The sequence below is a fragment of the Melanotaenia boesemani genome, chromosome 10, assembly GCF_017639745.1.
Source record: "Melanotaenia boesemani isolate fMelBoe1 chromosome 10, fMelBoe1.pri, whole genome shotgun sequence".
Classification (NCBI taxonomy): domain Eukaryota; kingdom Metazoa; phylum Chordata; class Actinopteri; order Atheriniformes; family Melanotaeniidae; genus Melanotaenia; species Melanotaenia boesemani.
The window spans coordinates 17,066,552-17,083,783 of NC_055691.1; the positions used below are offsets into that span (position 1 = coordinate 17,066,552).

Below are 17,232 nucleotides of genomic sequence, written 5' to 3' on the forward strand. Positions count from 1 at the left end.
TCATGCATGTGTTTGGTTACAGGTCCGAAATATTTTACAACCTGTTCAAGGTTTAAAAGTTACATTCTTAATATTGTAGGAAAAAGTGTTCAAGAATTTCTTCCCACCATGTTAAAGATTGTATTTCCAAAAAGCAGAATAGCCAGAATTATTAATAAAACATGAATTTTAAAATACCGACCAGTCTGTTTAGAGGACTTTGCCATGGTTGTAGATTTTTAGTTTTGATCAGAAAAAAGAAACGGGTGATAGAAGACGTGTTAATCTCAGAAGAAAAACCAAACTGGATTTCAATAATGTTCTTTTGCAGTGATGACAGCTGTACAAATGTCTTTCATTTGCACAAATGTGAGAGAACTAATAGGTACCTCCAGAATTCATAGTGATCTCATGAAGTTAAAAGTTACATGTTAAACCTATTAACTCTCTGTTCCAGTCCATGAAAACGGAAAAAAGGAATTTATCACCTTAAACGCTGTCGGTCAACACAACAGTAAATTTAGATATTGATCGCACACATTCACAGAAAGGCTCATTTGTGTGTGAACTGATATGCGGTACACTTCTCCTGGGAAACTGATAAATCCATGTCAGACTGCTCACACACCATGAACTGGAACAGCATGTAAGTATCCTGAGAGGTTGTTTATCAGTGGCAGTGAATTCATTCTGCAGTGAGGTTTAAAATAGTACAAGACTCTATAGATGTGATTGTGTCATTTCAGAACAACGCAGGCAATGATGGTCTGGTGTGTAAAGGAAAAATGTTGAAACAAATACTAAAAGCTTTACATAGTACACTGTGTCATCCTGACATAAAAACATCAGTGGTCAAAACCTAAATGGAAAATGTTCTATTTTGTGTCATTAACTAAACAATGAATGAGTGATCGCTTCAACCTAAATTCACTATTTTAGGGTAGAATTTGATATTCAGAAGAAGGTGGGCTTGGATCGAAAATTTCAACAGCTGAATCTTGTAGATTATTCCCCTCCCTCTCTGCTGTGCTTCAGCCCTAACTTCTCAGTCAATACCTTCAGAAATGTTATCATGTAGGCAAGTAAAGAAGCAAGAACTGCCCTTTTTGCATATTGTTTTTACCTTATTGGCAAAAAAAAAATCAAAATTGGTTAATTTGCGGCTGCTACTCTTCAGTGCTCCTCAGTAATTCAAACGTGGCAAATAAAGGAAACTCAGTCCCACATTACTGAGTCCTTATATACATGAAGCCAGCAAAAAGGGATCAGCTGAGTAACGACAACACCGTTGGTAAGAGGGGTGAATTCACATCGCTCAGACATGCATCACTGGTGAATAAACTTTGACCCCCAACTGGAGGCAATGTGAGGTTCAGTGTCTTGCCCAAGGACACTTCGGCATGTGGGGAACCCACCACCTTTCAGGTTGGCAAACGACTGCTCTTCCTCCTGAGCTACTGCCTGCAAATTCACTATTCTGGTTCAGGCTCAGCATGCCAACCCACCCATTTCCATCTGTAGCAGACAGATGTTTCCAGGTTGTTAGAAGGACAATGTTGCATAAACATGACTGGTTTAATTCATATAGCTATAAAAATTGAATGCCGAAGTTATGTTAAACTGATTATTACAGCTTGAACAAGAGCATATTATTGAATGAAAAACAATAAATGCAGTGATGTAATAAATAAAGGATAAAACCAAGTACACTATTATACTACCAGAGCCAATTATCAACAAGCTGTCACATATAATAAAAAAAAGAGGCTTTTCCTGTTCATCTGCTTAAGAAGTATAGGCTGATCATTTTATATCCTCATTCTGAACAATCATCATCTTGAAATCAGGTTAAATCATGCAGGGTGAAGCCTTATTTCCTCCTTCATTTATGCATTGTATGAACAGCTCCTATGAGTCACGAAATGATCAATTCAGGTCAAACATGAGGTCTTCGTTTTTTATGCAGCTAATTTCTCTGTGGAATCTGGAAGTGTGCTCCCGAGGTGTTTTGTGGATTTAAGTGCTTCAAATAGTAACATGGTACATTATCTAATTGCTCACAGTGCAAACTATATGCCAAAAAGTTAAGTTTATTTGGGTTTTTAGTTTTTCTTCTTTTTTTTTTTTCTTTTAATTGAATTATCAACAATATGCTTAAAGGTCTTCAGATTAAAAGCATCTGCTCGGTCAGTGTTCTTACATTTTACATGGAACATTATCTGTTGTCCAAGCTAAATGTAAGTGCATCTTAAACAATATCAGCTAAAAGCATACAGTGGAGCTATTCCATTTATCTAAACATTTTTCTTGTTCCATAAACTTTGATTTCCAAACACAAATGAGACACACCCCCTCGTCTTACTGCTATAGTCGAATAAAATTAAATCAAACTTTATTTATAAAGCTCTTTTCATGCCAAAGGCAACAAAAAGTGCTTTATATGATAAAAAATAAAAAGTAAAAAAAAGCAATTCATGCATATTAAAATAAAACAAGCCTTCACACACCACAATAGATAACACAGCAATATAAAAAAAAAGTTGTTCTAAAAGGACTCATAAAAACAAAATAATTAACCCATTGATCCATAGTGTACACTACAGTGGACACTTATTTAAAGACTGTTTTCTAGTATATTCATGGGTGAGGATGGTATATTTTCAAATTAGCAACTTCAGTGGACATGAGTCACTCAATACACTGACCACTCACTGAAGAATAAATAGATACTTTATCTCATTTAATATATATACATACATTGTAATTACTAAGTCTGCCCCAGTGACAAAAAGGACAAGAAAATGCTACAGCTACATTTATATATATATATATATATATAACATACATAAATATGACAACATATTTTATTTAAAAAATTCTAATATATAAATAAAATTAACAAAAAGTCAAATAAGATTAAAAAAGAAAGCATCACTCAACATGTCTGTAGAAGTAAAATACTGAATGTGAAAAAGTGTACCTCTGTTTTTTTAATAATTCATGCATCAGATGGTTAAGAAAGCTGCAGAAAAAATACACAATTTTATTAAAATACCATTTTAAGAGTAAAACTATACAAGCAACTTTATATGCATGGTGTAAAAAGTAAAACAGTTCTATATGTCATGTTGCAATTAGGATTTTTTTTAAGTTAATTTTAGAAAGGCAAAATTTTTTTATATAAAATAGAAAACTAATTTAGTCAGCACAGTATTTCTATTTGACAGTGAGATACAAATTTTTAACAAAGTCGAGTTCTTATATGATTATACACATAATTTATACCTAGTTTATTTAATTCATTTATGAGACAAAAACAACACAAAGATTATCCAAATAAAGAATGAAAACTAACCAAATCTTATATCTCGATATTTTTTAACTTAATCACGATATACGATATATATCTCGATGTATATATTTTTTTTGTCAAGTAACCAAATAGACAGCTCTAATTTACAGCCTTCAGTGCTAAATACACTTTTATTAAGGATCAGCAGCACTTGTGCATTAAAACAGCTGACTGAAATTAAAGTACCTTTATGTTAAATGAAATGCTCCTAAAACAAAATAAATTAAAAATACTTTTCAATGACCATAACAAAATTACAGCTATGCAAAAAGAAAAGAGAAGATGGTTCTAACTCAAAACAAGATATCTCGATATAAACGATATTCCTTCCTTCTATATTGCGTCTGATAAAGTCTCGATATATTTGAAAATCTCGATATATTGCCCAGCCCTAATTTGCAATTCAATGTAAAGCCATTTAGGTGTTGTCAAGTATGCCTAAGGTTTGGTAAAGACCTATGTCCAACATGGTACCCCCCTCCAGAATGAATTTGTCAGTATAAATACATAAAAGAAACACAGTGACTGACTTGTGTATTTGTTTTGTGGCAAAGCAAACACATGCAGCAGATCCTCCTTTGCTCTGTTGTCATTTTGATCAGGCAGCTGCTCAAGATGAGTAGAGGGTTTTAACCAATAATTACATGTAGCACAGCAAATCAAAACTGAAATCTAAAAGATTTTCTGCAGACATGTTTGAAGGTTATATAAATAAGACTTTATGAATAAAAATTTGAATTTGATGGGTTTTTTTTTTTCGCTCATGAAGTTTTAACTTCCTGTTGCCACATTTTTAGTATATTATTTATCTGTATTCCTGGAATGAAAAATTCATCTTTATTCCCTGAATTTAAAACTATGAAACTATTTTTAGAAATTACAAGTTTTAAGTGCTGTCAAAACCCTACCAAAACGAGACAAGAAAGTAAACAGCTATACCCTATGTTACATAGCATAAATATTAGATTATAATGTTCTACTTTGTTTATGTTAAAGCTTGTGTATTATAAATAGGTCTGACAATAATTCTGGAATATTGAAATTAAATGAAAAATACTTTATTAACTCTCTAAGGAGATTAAAAAGTTCTAGTGTTTTGGGTTTTTTCTTCTTTTTATTCAACGCAAACATCGGTGATTCATCATCACTGTGCCGACATCTCTCCCTTTAACAGAATTCACATCAGTCATGAAATTTGAACTTTTTTATGTCGCTAAAACATCTAAAAGAAAATAGCTGAAAACCTGTGTGTACTAGTCTGTAACCTCTGAACAAAGAGACCCCCACACAAGCTGTTCAGACAAATGACTCAATACATTGTCATCTAAGAAGAAGCAAAGCTCCAAGTTTCACTTTGCCTTTAATGCAGGTTAAACACTTAATTTTTTCTGCTTTTGGTCTTATTAATCTTCACTCATCAGGGCAGCTGAAGCAACCTCAGTAAAAGCAAGATCTGATATCAAAGAAACAAACTGAGCCTTTCTCCTACAAGACAATCCTGACCGCTGTCCGCTGGAGTTCTCCCCGTGTCCATGTTGGACTTTTCTAACACTGTCGATGTACACATGACATTTAAGGGGGACGGGTGGTAAAGCTCTAGGGTTACATAAACACCATGATGTCCATGACAGCACTTGCACAGCTCAACCCAACTCTCATGCAAACACACATGATCATACATACCCAGGGGCGCCGTATGGGGGGGAAAAGTTAGGAAGATTCCAAGGGCCCACGACTTGATAGGGGCCCATTGAGATATAAAAATATATAAGAAAATTATTAAGCATTATCTTTCATAGGGCCCAGATTTCCTGGCGGCACCCCTGTACATACCACACATGATCTCCCTCTCACTGACAGACTGCCATTGCACCTGCTGGTCACATGATTTGGGTTTCTATATGTTCCTCAAGACCTCTAACTGTTTTTGCTCCTGCTCACCCTGTGTTGCCAACTTAAGCACATTACGACTAAGTGGTGAATTAATGATTAGAGGATTAGCCATTTAGCAGGCTTCTAAGAAAAAGAAACATTAAGCAGCTAAATAAACTGACATTACAACTAATGTATGAATTGTTTTGTGGAAATTTGAGGAACATTTTCACTCATAAATCAGGTCAGCTAATCAGAAAATTGACTGACGACGTAAAAGGTTACAAACTAATTTCGAAACCAAATTAAAATCTGTTTGTTTTTTTTTTCTGTTCTGTCCTCTTGCCAAAAGGAGCTGGCACAACTTGATAATCAATGTGGCCTCTCAGTGAAACAGTGCCAGCACCTTTATAGTCAGACATCAACATTGATTTCTTAAATATCGATCAGCATAATACGTTAGGATTTTTGGGTGGGGACAAGAAGAGCCTTTATTAGAAACAAATCAATAAAATTTAGCTCAATATTGGGCTCCAAAATATATCCTATATATTTTAATTAATTAGTTCTTAATTAGGCTTCTCTTGTCATTGATGAGAGACTAATGAGAGTGTCACTATAAACAGTAAGCCACGCCTCCGTCTGACTGTGACTGATGATACAAAGAGCAGAGCAGCTGGATGACTGCCACTCACATAAATGCATTTGTCTTACAATCATTTGGATTTCACACCCTGCCTTTGTTTTAACAGATGTGTAACAGAGTGTTTAAAAATGAGGTGACGAGTGGGTGTTCGCTCAAGTCAAAGGTCATTTCTATTTAAAGGGATTTTCCAGATGAAATGTGTTTGAAGTGCAGAGAGGGAGGGAGGGGAGAGAGGAGTGCTGCCGGTGCAGTGTATGGAAAACACAGCAAGGTCATTCCATTCGGAGCACACTGTGCATGTTTAACAGTGTACCAGAGTGTGCATGAGGTGTGAAGAGAGAAAGAAATGATGCCTATTTTTTGAATATGTGTGGGTGAGAGTGTGTTTTTAAAAAAACATTAAAAGCCACTGTCCATTTATGATTGTGTCTTTATGTTATCTGAGAGTGCAACTCTATTATTATTACTAACCACATACAAATTCTTATAACTTAACTGTTAAAAAAGCTTTAAAATAATCAATACATGAGAAGAAGATCCTGCTCTAAAGCCCAAATTCTCTTGTTTTCCAGACAAATTGATCAAATATGCTTATGGGAAGCCTATCTGACAAGATTATTCCAAATGTATTGAAGGGCTCACAGACTGACACTGCTCATGTCCATTCACTAAACTAAAAAAAATAAAAAAATGCACAGGAATTTTCACTGAGCAATGAAAAGTCACACGCTAAGCGCAGCCAAGCGCTAAATGACACTCCAGCACACAGCTTAGCATTTAAATAAACATCACATAAATGATTTGCACAATGCAACAGCTGCAAGAGGGGTCCTGATTTGGCTGCAGCACAAATATAGATTAAAATATTATCACTGTCCATTTTCTGGTTACAGAGTGGGCTGCTGGCACCATAGATCAGATTACTAACAACCAATGAGAGCAAAAAGAGCCCCTTGATATGGTTTTTGGCCTCTCACACTAACAATATGTTACTGGAAATATTTTTACAAAACCAAAGATACCAACAGGCATAAGCCATATACTATGTGGCTGCCTAGAGCACCACACACTGGAAGGGTGCTGCTTTGAGCCATAAAAAATAAAAAAAAAGTTCTTAGCTGCTACTCGGAAAACTGGCACACGTTAAAGAAAACTTGACAAAACAAACAAAAAGCAAATCTGATTTTTCAAAAAAGAAATAAAATGACTATTTTCAGACATTTTTATTATTCTTGGCATTCATCACCAATGTTGAAAACATTATAGTCACACTAAACGTGTAGATTTGCTTGTTTCTACCAGCTTGTTTCAGAATGAAAGCTTTGGATCTTCTCAACAGAATTTGTCAACAACATATGAAATATAGATTGGGACTGCACCAGTGATAGTTTTTTGAAGTAGCGGAGTTTATATTAATATAGCTTTCTTTTCTTTAGGTTTTCTAATCACTTTTCTTTTCTTGTGAAAACAGAAAATACCAGTGTAGATGCTGGAATGATTTTTTGATATTTCTGATAGCATAAAAGTGGTCTTCATCTGGGAGGAACAGAGTGAGCTTTTAAAGACCCAAACAATGCCCAGAATAAATAATAAAATCCAGATAAGTTTAAGATGAAGCATCATGGGTGTAGGACAGAGAGCAAGGAGAAGTAAATTTAAAAAAAATGTTTCTTTCCTTGATCATCAATGGAGAACATACAATCACTGGGAAATAAAATGAACACAGCTTGAATTATAATAAAAATGTTTTCATCAAATTATGGCAACAGGAAGCATATTGTGGATGCCTTTTTTGTACAGCTCTGTGTAGGACTGCACAGGCAGACAGAGCAAAGAGTAAAAGGAGACTGACTGCAGTGTTGGCAGATTAGGTAATCCTGGACATTACCGAGACACCTCACCTGTGTTACCTGCCAATGCTACAGCCATAAGGTCTAATGATTTTCACATTGGGGAAAACACAGAATATTACATTAAAAATGGAACTAGTTGTAAAACGTGGAATATCGTGTTATTGGCTCATATGAGGATATGTTTTGCTTTCCCTACTAATCTAAGAGTTTTTAATGGTGTCTGAGCCAAATGAACAAGAAAAGTTAGAAGAGAAACAAACGTATTCTGACTGAGCAGCTTCCTGTCACAAAACTATATATATATATATATATATATATATATATATATTGTTTGTGTGTGTGTGTGTGTGTGTGTGTTATTAATGATGCAAAAAATACAGAATTTTGAGGGGAAATTTTTTTTTAAGGCTCTTCATCTGTTACACTATGGAACACAACAGGGCTGTCCTCGCAGCTCACTTCTTTTTGCATTAGCAATCAAACCTTTAGCTATAGCTATAGCACTTCAATTACAAGGATTGTTCGAGGCAACATGGAACATAAGGTTTTGCTTTATGGGGATGATCTTCTTCTGTTAGTGTCCAGAGTAGAAACCATAATTCCATATGTTCTTAATCTTTTGCAGCGTTTTGGAGACATATCAGGGTATAATTTAAACTTCCACAAAAGTGTGTAATTACCTCTTAAGATGGACATCACAGTACTTCAGAGACTTGGATCCCCATTTCAAATTGATGAAGACAGTTTTAATTATCTTGGAATCTCTGTTACAAAGAGCTCTGTAGAACTACGTTTACACAACTTTGAGAAACTACTAAAACAGTCCCAGCAAGACTTGTCTAGGTGGTCTCTTCTTCCAACCGCTCTAATAGGTAGTGTTAATTCAATTAAAATGTACATTCTCTACAATTTTTTGTACTTGTTTCAATGTTTGCCCATGTTTATTCCTAAATTTTTGTTGTTGTTGTAGTTTTGTTTGTTTGTTTTTTTTACTGGATTCTGTCAATTTGTCATATGTCTGGAACAACAAATAGTCAAGGTTACGTAAACATTTGCAAAAAGCAAAAACAGATGGTGGATTGGCTCTCCCTAACTTCCGTCTCTATTATTGGGCCACCAATTTATACTGTATGTCCTATTATTACCAAGCTAAGGATTGCCCAGCTTAGGCTAAAATGGAGAATCACTCAGGCGCCTCAGTTTCCCTACCAGCCATAAAGGGTGCAGCAACACCTCCAAGGACTATGCCACATGTTAACTTTATGGTTAAGCAATCAAAAAAGATTTAAAAACATTTTACCCTGGAAACTTTTAGCCTTTTTTAGTCCAATCATGTCCAATTACCTCTTTGCGCCTTCAGTGCATGATGCTGCCTTTAATATCTGGCATAAAAAGGCCTAAAAGGCTTTAATGGCATGTATACAGAAAACATGTTTGCCTCTTTTGACCAGCTGTCTGAGAAGTTCTATCTCCCCAAATCCCATTTTTTCTTAAATCTACAGGTTAGGCACTATATTAAGAACTCTGGATTATATTTACCTAACAAACACTCCCATATGATAATTAACACCACACAGCATTTTAACCCAACAAAAAGGGTGCAGTTTTATTAATGTTAAGTGAAATTCCTGCATTGAATTGTGTTTCCATTTCCTAAATTAAATATGCATGGGAGCTGGATCTGGGAGAACCACTCTTTGTGCAAATCCAAATTAGCCAAAATCAATTGAAAAAAAAAGTCCAATCTGCAAAAGATGAAAGACAATCAAATCGACTTTGATTCACGTGTTTTGGCTCTGTTCTAGATTGGTGAAATATTGGAAGGCAATTTTTAGTACATTTAGTAGAGTTTTGAGGGTTAAAATACAGCCAAACCCTTAGGTGTCAATGTTTGAAATAGTTCCTGAAAGGTTGCAGCTACCAGCAGGGACCCATAAAATCATAGCTTTCAGCTGATGGTGGTGTGTTCGCATCAGGGAAGAACACTGTACATAAAGATAGCATAAGAGAAATGACATGTTTTCATGGCAGAGGAAACACTGGATTTTAGTCCCAAGGATATATATATATATATATATATATATATATATATATATATATATATATATATATATATACACACACACAACAAGTGACCAAATGCAGAGCAATTGCAGAACAATTTATATGTGCCTATTTTTACATCAGCACCACCAGGTTGTGTCAAACAAACCCTAATAAAATGAACAGCCCATTACATTACCCTGTCCAGCAACTTATTACCCATAGTGGCAGAGCTGAAACTTTAATTAGCAGAGCTACTGAGCATGCTAACTAAAATAGTTCAACCAATATATGCAGATGCTTTGCCCTCCTTTTGGCTGGCAGAAAAGACGGAGCAGCCCTGCCAGCAGCTCACTTCTGCTGCAGTAACATTAGAGCCAACCTCCACCTTCTACCGCTGGCACTGCAAAAATAGTCAGAAGATGCAGGAAGCTTCCTCAGCATAATGAAAAGCAGCACTCAAAAAGTCCATAGTGCTGTTTTTGTATACTTTGTTTGTTTTCTGTTTTACCTGTATCCAAGGTCAGCGCTTTGGCTTCATGACTTCTGTTCTCCTCGAAACGTGAATACAAGCAAATCCTGCATGCACTGCACACTTATCCTGTCTGTAACAAGGAGAAGGGAGTGCCAGCATGGTAGCGTGGTCTTATTATTGGCCAAGGGGTAAAAAGATGAAATACAATCTGACCATGACAAACACACACGAACACACACACACAGTCTTTGAGTCACCCAGCTGAATTCTTAGCAGGCCGATGCTGCCAGTAAATTCCTTCCTCGGCTTGGTGAGCTTGAGGTACTGACACATTGGGTTCAGCTTCATGCTGCTGCCACACTCTGGTTCAGGTATTTACAGCCATGAACTACCACTGACCCACACACACATCACAAACACAGACAGCCTCTGTGATTTTCTCACAGTCCATCTCCCTCTCACTTTCAGTCTTAGAAGCATTCAGAATTGCTTTCTTGTTTGATTTGATGAAGGTACACCGAGGTTTGATCAGGTTAAGAGGTGAGGCCAGGAACAGCAGTGAGCCTCTTTCTTTCACATGGGACATACAAAACATTTATGTGCTCATTAATCTCTTAAAGTGATGTCTTTCCATTATTAAAAGTTAAAACAGTTGATAAACATGATCCTTTGAATGTACCCAGCCCATCCAAAAAAAGAAAAAAAAATAGTCAGCACCTGGATTTAACTAAGCAAACAGATAAGAAACTCATATTGGATAATTACTGCATGGATAATTACCTTTCAGTTGCAACAACTTATTTAACCCAATCTGATGCAGTGAGTAGCTTCTCATTTCTAAAACAACCATGCCATACGAGACATAATCTGATGTCATCAATCAAAGAAACATCTACGCAGAAACTACTAAAATTAAGTTAAAACTTGTCCATTGCTTTATTAAAAACTGGAAGGTTAGTGGGAAACCATCATCAAAATGTAGTCAGAGAATAATTTTGAACAATCTTGAGTGGCAATCACTTAAAACATTTGGTGAAATCAAATCATTAAAAAAAAAAAAAAAAAAAAACAACATTAAAACTTAATAGCAAAAGTGAGAGTATTTCACACGCACCACGTGCTTGGGGCAGGTAGTAGCTGAGGTGATAGAGCACTAACAGGTTGTCCTATAACAGTTTCCTTCCATCGCTGGTTTATGGATGAATGTTCGGTGGCAGTCGGAGAGGCTGTTGGCGTGGATAGGCTGCCACATTTCCGTCAGTCTGCCACAGTGAATGAATAATGGACACAATATAATGTATTATTATAATGTGAAGGGAACTGAAAGGATTTCAACTGAACAGCTATGTAGCTTTAAGAAAAGTGAGGCTAACTGGAGAAAAAGGCTTGAGTTTGCTAGGGAGCAATGGAAGAAGGTCAAATGGTCTGATGAGTCCAGGCTTACCCAGTTCTAGATTGATGGGGGCATCAGGGTAAGAACAGAGGCAGATTGTGTGATTCATCCATCATGCCTAGTGGGGCAGTGCTATGATCTGAGGTTCCTGCAGTTGGTCAGGTCTATGTTCAGCAACATTATGCACCCAAAGAATCAATACTCAGGGCCAGTGTTAGCTGCTATTTCGTGCCCTAAGTAGAACTGATTTGTGCTGCCCCCATTTTTTTTTTATTATTGCTGTAAGAAAATATAATTTTTGTGTTCCGTGATGTTTGGGGTTAATTTTACATAGTATGTTCATAACTATGTAGAGAAGCTTAAACTACAACTCTAACACTTTTGATTCAAGTGGCTGAGATGCTGGAATTAAAAGAACACATGATTATCATTAGCTTTTGGTTTTCTGTCATCCTACGTGGCTGCTATGGGAAATTCTTGTTGGCTATATAGCATGTCTCATTTCATGAACGGTAAGCAGCTGTAGTCTGTGAACTCTGAAGTGTGTATATCCTGAACTGGGACACAACTAATGTGACTGCAGCAGTTCACACTCATGCTGTGATAAGAATAATTTGTATTAGTTACCAGGTCTTACCCAGTCAGACTGCCTCAGGAAATGTTAAGAAAAAACCACCAGGGGCTAATTCACACATTACACCAGCACATGATCAATGGAAAGCAGCAGATGTGTGAAAGAGTCTAAAGACACAAGATGGCACATTACAAAACTGCACTAATGAAGTCCTGCATCCTCATATCTGTAGAAATTGTGCGTAATAATACAGTATCTTGAGAGGTAAGTGGGACAGAAACATCAGTTTTACCTGAATGTAGGTTATATTTGCATAATGTATTCATATTTTCTTTATCTGCCACATCACACAAGAGTGTTTTACTAATAAAGTCTTTATAAATCTTATTATAATTTATCTGTCTTTAAAATAATATCTAAATTGAGAATGTGGGGCAGATGTGTGGATTGAAGAAATGTTCAATATTTACTTCAGACACAGCGAGGTAGAGGAATAGGACAGAAATTGGAGGGAACAAACCCCACACTAGTCTCCTGAGGAGGCGTGTCAGTGTGTCACCACATAACACAGATACAGGAAATAACTCTTAAATGTGCCATGTAAATTCTCAACTTTTTGACATATTTTAGCTGCTTTTTTAAAATCCACATTTCTCACTTAGGAGACCAAATTAAAAACACTTTTACAAAATCTATTTAATTATGAATATGTTGCTATGAATGCATTGTAAACATTAACTTTTAACTGTTAACGTCTCGACTTGTGAAGGTTACATAAAACTATTTTGAGAATTAGGTTACTTGGAAAAGCGAAAGTGCATAAATTGGATTTTTCTCTAGAACACAAAAAGGGCTACCTGGAGATACATCTGCACCTTGCACCAGATCGCTATATAAGTACAAGTTCATTTACCATCAAGGCTGTGTGTTCATTACTTGTTTTTATAAAAAAAAAACACATTGAAGAGGGAATCACATCCACTTTATAGCAAGACCAGGATTTCAATTTTGAAAAGATAAAGATTATCATGAATTAGACAATGAAAATAGGAAAATATAAAATAAAGCATCAAATCAACAGAAATAATGCAATTTGGATGTAGTTTGGAACTTGGATTTGAATTAAACTGATAAAACAATTAATACATTTGAACTGAGAGAAGGATGGACAAATTTGTCTTCTTTTAGTAAATATAATCCAGGAGCAGATATTACGCCAGACATGTGACTCTTGACTTTTCAAGTGTAAATAATCAAACGGGGGTTGCTTTCCTTTTGTCTTTCTTGGTCCCAGACTTGAGGGGAAGGGGACAGATGTCTGGATTTCTATAGTGGAATCACTGGTAGCAATCTTGATAATAGACAGTCAATAAGACCAACAGAATTATCAAATTAAGGCGGTTTTGTTTTGTTTTGTTTTTTCTCACTAACATGGAAAAGAAAAAAAGCAAAGGAGGAGGATAAAACTTAAATTCTTTTTAGGACGGTATATTGTTGTTTTTCCTTTTTAACCAGAACCCCCTTGAACACTAAAGCTTGTACAATCAATCATTTAGCTCATCACTGACTCAACTCCTGCTCAGGCACATCTTCGTTACAGCCACTGATTATTCCCAAGACAGGAAACAACTAGAATACACTGCATGACCTTAGAGGCCCAGCACCTGATACAGAAAGCACAAATATGCTTATTACATCATAGTGCTTTTATGTTGTCAGACAATTTCCCCATCTTTAGTTTCACTTTGACCCAGTCAAATACAGAACAACACTGACAAAGCCAGGCTAGTCACTCAGCAGAACTGACAAACTAAAAACAACACGATGCCAGTATTACTGAGGCAGACACGGGCATCAGTGACATCCCTGGCATAGACAACCTGCTTCCAGAGCCCAGACCATGCAGAAGTGCCCAATATTTATTTTATTTTACCTGTACTTCTTATTTTAGCTAAATACACCAGCCATTTGGGTGCCCTATGCACGACTACTTTGTGGTTGTTCTCACAGATCAGTTCAACTGAGATAAAAATATTCTGTTACTATAGTAGTGACATTTACAGAGTGTCACTGAACATGTCAGAAGCTCAATCAATGATGTACTTGATGATGCGTCTCATTTAAAGTCTCTGATAGGCTGGAAGTTAAGGGGCATGGCTCTTTTCATGTTGACGCTATGTGGAAAGAGAGTGACTCGGAACGAACTGATGTTACTGCGGAACTTTGTGGTTTGTTCTTTGTACTGTTGTCGCACCACACGTCTGTGTCTTCCCGTTAATAAATTATCAACAACACTGGATCATATTTCGTCATCCAACAGGCTGTAAAGTTGATAATGTTAGATGTGTAGTGATGATTATGTTTAATCATAAACCCCCCCACCCAGAGGATTACTCTGTGTGTGAATGAACACAAGCAATTGTCTTGACTGAGAAAGAACATTAAATGACGCCGTGAATGTTTCAATAAAATCTGAATTGTTTCACTCCAACATTCTCCTTTATGTATCATTTATTATTAAAGCCTTTCAACCTGAAGCAACCACTTTAAATGGAAAGTAACCAACCATTTTCACCACATGGCTGGTGATGAAAACCACGTGTACCTGCCAATATACCCCTGTTTCAGCTGGTTGCCTTTTTGTTATTTATTGCAAGTCTGGGGATGTTTTGTTCCAAACATCTGTTTATGGCTCTGTCAGATTTATTTTTGCTGAAGCCTGAATTTTGCTCTCACTAAATCTCATTTCACAAACCGCATTTCATCATCAGTGTTGCCAGGTTGAACAGATGTTGTACCTATTGTCAACCACACTGAATGACAGCCTTCATTTTTGTCTCCCACATGAGATATCTGCAGCAAACACCCACCCTTGTGCAACATTGATGAGCTAACAGAGGGAATGGTTATGTAACTACTTTGGTCCACAATAAAAGAAATTTCTGCATGTATTGATATTTACTGCAGACATTTGTAATTCCCAGAGGATGAATCCTATTGACTTTGGTGATGGCCTGACTTTTATTCCAGCGCAACCAGCATGTTGACATTTGTGGTTTATAGGGAAATGGCCAAACAGCTATTAGATTGGACAGCAACCTGGAGCAAACAATTTCACATTCTCCTTCAATAAACTTTTTGGCTCATAGGATATTAACCCATTTTCAATGGCATTTCAATTTAATTCAAATGATAACTTTTCAGCGTTATTGCATGTGTACACATGGGTGATCAGGAGAGCTTCCTGCCATAATTTTCATCTTTTTTTCTATGATTATGTCTCAACAACACACCTCTGCCTTCACTGCCATTTTATGACAAACTAACTGCTCCTTTGCAATATATATTTTTGTATGGCACTGGACAATTAGCCCCGAAGCTCACTGCGTGTTATTTGAGACTACCTGCAGACTGTGGGTCATTTTAATTTTAACAGAGTGCTACCGCTTTATCACCATCACACCATTAATGTTATTACCAGCAGCTATTTAATGTCTGCTCCAACCTGCTCCCTTTAAATGGACTTTTCTTTCTTTGTTCTAATCATTGTAGATTTATCATACCCTACAGCCTGGGATTTACAGACCGATCAAGTCTATATCCCATTTTCTTGGTTACCAGGGATAGCCATTTCTGCCCATATGATTGGTTGGATGACAAAAACCAAACCATGAAGTTCAAATTCAATTTGGACATTAAAAATAGCAGAGCGCTCTTAAAAAAAGGACAATGGGTGTATTGATTTTCCTCTGGCTAGTTTAGGCAAAACAATTACAAAAGAAAAAAAAAAGGGATACTCACAAACAAAAAAACTGTGTATATTAAAAATTAAAGTAGTACTATGTAACTTTATCACCTTAAAAAATGTTTCTGACTTCTTGTGGTGCCACAGCAACATTTAATATGTACATTCCTGGAGCCGCCATTGCCCTGCAGTGTCTCGAGGATGAAAAACTTTGAAACTTTTTTCCTAGTCTGGAACTGAGTTTTACTTTACGTACCTTCAACTAGATATCAACACACTTGCTGTTTTGAATGCGGATGTAAAAATGCATGCATTTATGCTAACACCTATGCTGTTGGTCTTAAACATCCATGACATACTTTGAGAGTAAAAGCATTTTAAATACCCAGACCAATTGCAGGAGCATTTCCTGTTAGCTGTACACAAATCAGATCACTCTGTGTTCAACACTTGCCCACATTTAAATCGGCTGTGACGTTTGGCTCCATGCCTCGGTGCCTGACTGACTCTAATTAGAGCCGCTCCTAGCCAGGCCGAGGAGCCGAGTGCCCATTAAATGTCTTATTCCAGAAATAATGAAAATATAATATGCATTAGTGTAATGATCCGTCTGATAAGGGTCGGACTTCCCAGCCTCCCTGAACGCAACCTAATTTTCCCACTCTGATTGGTAATACGCTTCACCTGTTTGATGCCCTTTAAATACCTGCCTGTGACAGCGTTTCTTCGCCAGATCGTCTTGGTTCTACCCTGCACGTTTCCAGCCGTTGTTCTACCTGTCTGCCTGCCTACCTGCCTGTTGTTGACCTTGTTTTGGACCTGGACCATCGTCTCTGCCTGCCCCCTGACTGGTATCTCTGTTTGTTATTGGATTTCTGGATTATTGACCCCTGGACTGGTTTTTGGATGTGGATTTTGGATCACGGAATAATCTACTCTGCCCAGACGGAGATATTCATTATCACCCACTTCCGTGGGTTGGAGACCCTGACCCCCGCCAGTTATTCCCCCACTAACCTGTTCTTTACCCAGCAGTTATCCACCCACTCCAGTGGACTCCCCGTCCGGCTTCCCGGGTTCTGCCTGTACGATCTCACCAAACTGCACTACAGCACCCGGTACGTGGATTTGTAACATCCTGCATCATTATCACAGACTCCCTGCCTCCTAACACCTGTTCTCATACCCCCCCACAGAAGAGCTGACCGAACGAGACCGGATAGATCACCAGTGCACATTTACATTGTTCAAATAAATTCCTTTTTACCTTTCACTGGAATCCTGATTCTTTTGAGTCCAA

The 17,232-nt window shown here is 36.9% G+C and overlaps 1 protein-coding gene and 1 long non-coding RNA gene across 11 annotated transcripts in view; one reads left to right on the forward strand and one right to left on the reverse strand.

Annotated features, from left to right (window-relative positions):
• Positions 1 to 17,232, reverse strand: part of LOC121648203 (pleckstrin homology domain-containing family A member 7-like) — a 138,066-nt gene that overhangs the window by 68,847 nt on the left and 51,987 nt on the right. The gene's annotated exons all lie outside the window — the stretch shown is intronic.
• LOC121648206 lies at positions 16,536 to 17,203 on the forward strand. The gene is made up of 2 exons (XR_006011926.1): positions 16,536 to 17,050; positions 17,129 to 17,203. It is a non-coding gene; the product is annotated as an uncharacterized LOC121648206 (long non-coding RNA).